We start from the raw sequence: 5,712 nt of genomic DNA, 5'->3' as shown, positions 1-5,712 counted from the left end.
TACAATTTATCAAGAGATAATAATTCAAATCAATTAACTCAAGATCTTACTACGTCTTACTGGAAAGACTAGTTTTATCTTACTTCTATATTCATATGGTGGTGATTTTAGTGCCAACATGAAATGATAGATTCCTTAAATATAGGTTATTAATTTTGAATCAGGCTTATAAGCCAATGGCAGTTCAACCAAACAATTCTAAAAGTTAGAACTTAGATATTTAGACAAGTTACTTAATACCTAATAACATAATTTCAGCTCAAAATTACCTTGACCACGTTGTCTCTTCTCAACATCCAGCCAGAAAATAAGATATCTCCTTTATGAATTCTTCAGACTTTGCCCCTGGAATACGTGGATATCTTTGTGCAAAACATCTTGTGCCATATACAGCTAGTTGGAAATTTTTCATCAAGTTTTTCCATCAGAAAATGTTAAGTTATCAAAATCTAAACCTTCCGTGGTACATATCAATTATGACTACATTTCAGCGGAAACCTGCCTGGTTTCCTGCCAGCTCACCTGCCTGTCTGGCACATCATCAGCCCACCTGGGGAGAATCTTGGGAGCTAGGGCTCCCCAGCCGCTTGGTAGCCTGATGAGTAGGGAACTTGTACCTCCTTGACAGCCTCCCAGCTAAGACTGGAGGAGGCTGGTGAGACTGGTGAGATGCCAAGGAGCTGTGGCTCTGAGGGCTCCTGGCTCCCCAACAGTCATAAGAACATAAGAATGGCCATACTGGGTCAGACCAAAGGTCCATCCAGCCCAGTATCCTGTCTTCCGACAATGGCGAGTGCCAGGTGCCCCAGAGGGAGCGAACCTAACAGGTAATGATCAAATGATCTCCCTCCTGCCATCCATCTCCACCCTCTGACAAACAGAGGCTAGGGACACCATTCCTTACCCATCCTGGCTAATAGTCATTAATGGACTTAACCTCCATGAATTTATCTAGTTCTCTTTTAAACCCTGTTATAGTCCTAGCCTTCACAACCTCCTCAGGCAAGGAGTTCCACAGGTTGACTGTGTACTGTGTGAAGAAGAACTTCCTTTTATTTGTTTTAAACCTGATGCCCATTAATTTCATTTGGTGGCCCCAAGTTCTTATATTATGGGAAAAAGTAAATAACTTTTCCTTATTCACTTTCTCCACACCACTCATGATTTTATATATCTCTATCATATCCCCCCTTAGTCTCCTCTTTTCCAAGCTGGAAAGTCCTAGCCTCTTTAATCTCTCCTCATATGGGACCCGTTCCTGGGAACACTGGTTTCCAAGGCCCCAGGCTTCTCAAGTTAGTAGTTCACTATAGTGCAAAATTAAGAAATTTGACTCATTTGTTCAGTCCATCACCAGTGTGATGTAATAGATAATGAAATAATACAAAACAGCTGTAGACACCTCTGAACCAGTACTTGGTTCTCCCTTACACTTCAGATGTAGTTTAGCAGGATCACTTTGTAAGTTAAGTTGTCTCTGGTTAATTGTCAGCTTTTAAATTTAAATCAGCTTCTGTACATTTAAATCAGCTTCTGTACCAGATGACTGGAGGATAGCTAATGTGACACCAATTTTTTAAAAGGGCTCCAGAGGTGATCCCGGCAATTACAGGCCTGTAAGCCTGACTTCAGTACTGGGCAAACTGGTTGAAACTATAATAAAGAACAATATTGTCAGACATATAGATGAACATAATTTGTCGAGGAAGAGTCAACATGGTTTTTATAAAGGGAAATCATGCCTCACCAATCTCCTAGAATTCTTTGAGGGGGTCAAAAAGCATGTGGACCATGCCAGTGGATATAGTGTACTTAGCTTTTCAGAAAGCCTTTGACAAGGTCCCTCGCCAAAGGCTCTTACGCAAAGTAAGCTGCCACGGGATAAGAGTCCTATTCAACATATTCATAAATGATCTGGAAAAAGGGGTAAACAGTGAGGTGGCAAAATTTGCAGATGATACAAAATTACTAAAGATAGTTAAGACCCAGCCAGACTGCGAAGAGCTACAAAAGGATCTCTCAAAACTGGGTGTCTGGGCAACAAAACGGCAGATGAAGTTTAATGTTGATAAATGCAAAGTAATGCACATTGGAAAGCATGATCCCAACTATACATATAAAATGATGGGGTCTAAATTAGCTGTTACCACTCAAGAAAGAGATCTTGGAGTCATTGTGGATAGTTCTCTGAAATCATCCACTCAATGTGCAGCGGCAGTCAAAAAAGCAAACAGAATGCTGGGAATAATTAAGAAAGGGATAGATAACAGGACAGAAAATATCATGTTGCCTCTATATAAATCCATGGTACGCCCACATCTTGAATACTGTGTGCAGATGTGGTTGCCCCATCTTAAAAAAGATAGTTTGGAATTGGAAAAGGTTCAGAAAAAGGCAACAAAAATTATGGGGTATGGAACGGCTTCTGTATGAGGAGAGATTAATAAGACTGGGACTTTTCATCTTGGAAAAGCAACGGCTAAGGGGAGATATGACTGAGGTCTATAAAATCATGACTGGTATAGAGAAAGCAGATAAGGAAGTGTTGTTTACTACTTCTCATAACACAAGACCTAGGGGTCACCAAATGAAATTAATAGGCAGCAGGTTTAAAACAAATAAAAGGAAGTATTTCTTCACGCAACGCACAGTCAACTCCTTCCAACACAGTGGAACTCCTTGCCAGAGGATGTTGTGAAGACCAAGACCATAATAGGGTTCAAAAAAAGAACTGGATCAATTCATGGAGGATAGGTCCATCAATGGCTATTAGCCAGGATGGGCAGGAATGGTGTCCCTAGCCTTTATTTGCCAGAAGCTGGGAATGAGCAACTGGGGATGGATCACTTGATGATTACCAGCTCTTTTCTTTCCCTCTGGGGCACCTGGCACTGGCCACTGTCGGCAGACAGGATAGTGGGCTAGAGGGACCTTTGGTCTGACCCAGTAGAGCCATTCTTATGTTTTTATTGTCTGATTTGCAGTTGCACAGTGATATCTTAATTTATGAATTAATCCTACTTAAAAAAAAAAAAAAAGGGCAGTGGGAATATCTTGTTGTTTCTGAAATGAAATATGCTCCTTAAGCTTCCAGGAAGCCCGGAAGCCCTGAGAACTGCTTTACGTTGGCTTCTTAAAATAATTGAAGGTAGCTTTTTCTTCAATATAAAACAAATACCTTTTTGAATCCTTGTTAATGACTAGTTAGACACATATTTCTTATTAATCACACTTCTTTTCTTTTTAAAATACAGGGCATCGTTGGAACTATTTTCAATACTCAGTGGTGAGTTTGACTTGGAAATGAATCTTCCTCAAGCTAAAGGGGTCTAATTACATAAGCTATTTATTAATTATTTAGATACATTGATAATTAAAAGCTGTTTCTTAAATGTTAATTTACACCCTTGTATCCTTTTGTTTCCTCACTAATTCAATTATTCCTTCTCAGTAAGATCTTGATCTACTGTATTTCCATTGTGAATGTATAGCCCTAAGGCATATAATGTAAACAAAAAGGATGAGAATTTCACAACTTAGCAAGTGACCCATCAATGTGGAGGCAGGAGCAAGATGCCTCGTGTCACAGTGAAAGACATTAAGCAACAGGAGTTCATCGGGGCCCTGTCTGCCTTCCTCAGGAAGTCAGGTAAACTGAAGGTACACAAGTGGGTGGATGTGGTCAAACTAACCAAACACAAAGAGCTGGCCTCTTATGATGAGAACAGGTTCTATACCAGAGTAGCTTACACAGCCCGCCACCTGTACCTCCGCAGTGGTGCCAGCGCAGAGTACGTGACCAAGATCTACAGAGGCTGCCATCGCAATAGTGTGATGCCTAGCCACTTCAGCCGGGGCTCTGAGGGGCTCAAAATGGTGGAGGAGGATCAGGATGGCAGTCACACACTAACCCCTCAGGGACAGAATTGCTGGCCAGTTGGCAGCTGCAAAGAAGAAACATTAAAATTAATGTCAGATAATAAAAAATAACAGTTTAAAAAAGGGTTAGTGGTTAAGCCTATCATAGAATCATAGAATAGCAGGGTTGGAAGGGACCTCAGGAGGTCATCTAGTCCAACTCCCTGCTCAAAGCAGGACCAATCCCCAGACCAATCCCCAGCCTAGTTAGTAACATGTTCTAGTTACTCAACCTACAGCTCCTTTGTGTGAAATACTGAAACAGCATCTACTGTTTTTCAATTTTGAAAAGTTTAGTCCTTAATTACGCCAAAGATTCTGGGCTATGTGTGGCTGTATATAAGATTATTACTGTAATTTCCATGTCCTCCGTGTTGTGGACAGAATTGCCTTTAGCAGTATCACAGTGAATACTGCTTGCTTATTACTCGGCACTGTGTTCCCCTGAGTTCAACGTCCAGGCGGGAGAGGGCTCTATAATCTCCAGTGTACAAGAGGGAAGTACTCCAAGAGGTCAGGGGAGACTAGGCTGTGTGTGGGAAAAAGTAGCAGGCTAGAAATACTGTTACCGGAAGATTTGAACCCACCTCATTTTAAATTTAAAACCCTTTATTTTCAATTTACCTGTTCCGGTATTAAAGGTTGTGGCCCACCCCATGGATTTTCCAGAGAAGGAAACTAAGGCCAGCTAACTTTCCCCCTGAAGGACATGGATACAGCCCTCCGATCAAGAATAGGCAGCAAGCAGTAAACTCTTCAAAAACAAAATAACATTTATTTAGACATGAAAAATTACAATAAAGGAGGAGAGATAGAGGTAAAAATAAAAATAATAAAATAAAACAGTAAAGGTTACAGATACAATGTAAAGGAAATGGCACAATAAATAAAAACACAATACTATAATTACAATGTAAGTAACTATCACATATAACAATATGATTATTCACTTAACACTCTTTGCTTTATAAAAATGTATCAATTAAATACATATAACAGTATATCAATTAACATTTAATACTAAATACTCAACACTAAGCATCTAACAAGAGCTGATCAGGCAATTATCAGATGGGTAGGGGAGGATTTCACACTGAACTCAGGCATCCAGCTTTATTTACACTTGAAACCCAAACACTCTAGGATGTTAAATAGAAAAAAGATTTTGACTTACAGAGGCTTCTTAGGGCATGGCTACACTTGCAGGTGTAGAGCGCTGTGAGTTAAACCCGCCTTTGTACAGCGCAGTAGGGAAAGCGCTGCAGTCTGTCCACACTGACAGCTTCAATCGCACTGGCGTGGCCACATTTGCGGCACTTGCAGCGGCATTGGGAGCAGTGCATTATCGGCAGCTATTCCAGCATGCAAGTAACTGCAACGTGCTTTTCAAATGGGGTGGGGTGGGGTGGAGTGTGTTGTGTGTATGTGGGGGGAGTGTGTTGTGTGTATGTGGGGGGAGAGAGAGTGGGTTTTTGAGGTGCTGAGAGTGTGTCAGCATGCTGTCTTGTAAATTCAGACCCCCCTCTCCCTCCTGCCTCTCTCTCTCACTCACTCAAAGCAAACAGTAAATGTTTGCTTTTCTTGGAGCTGATAAGCAGCCGGCTTCTCCGAAACAGAGCTTTGAAAGGGCATTTCCGCATTCCTGCAGCCGATTTCACAACAATTACAAGAGTGGCCACTTGACTTAAGGGGATTATGGGACATTTCCAGAGGCTGATCACAGCGCAGTAATGCAATACCTCGTTCACACTGGCGCCGCAGCGCTCCAGCGGGGGTGCAGCAAACGTTATTCCA

The 5,712-nt window shown here is 41.4% G+C and overlaps 1 pseudogene; it reads left to right on the top strand.

The window, feature by feature from the left end:
• The first annotated feature begins 3,564 nt into the window (after window positions 1-3,564).
• On the top strand, window positions 3,565-3,964 carry LOC135876867 (small ribosomal subunit protein eS19-like; annotated as a pseudogene).
• Window positions 3,965-5,712: the final 1,748 nt, after the last annotated feature.

This window comes from Emys orbicularis, chromosome 3 (genome assembly GCF_028017835.1).
Source record: "Emys orbicularis isolate rEmyOrb1 chromosome 3, rEmyOrb1.hap1, whole genome shotgun sequence".
In the NCBI taxonomy this organism is placed as follows: Eukaryota; Metazoa; Chordata; order Testudines; family Emydidae; genus Emys; species Emys orbicularis.
Note: the sequence above shows the minus strand (reverse complement) of the source record. Positions and strands in the feature narration are given on the sequence as shown.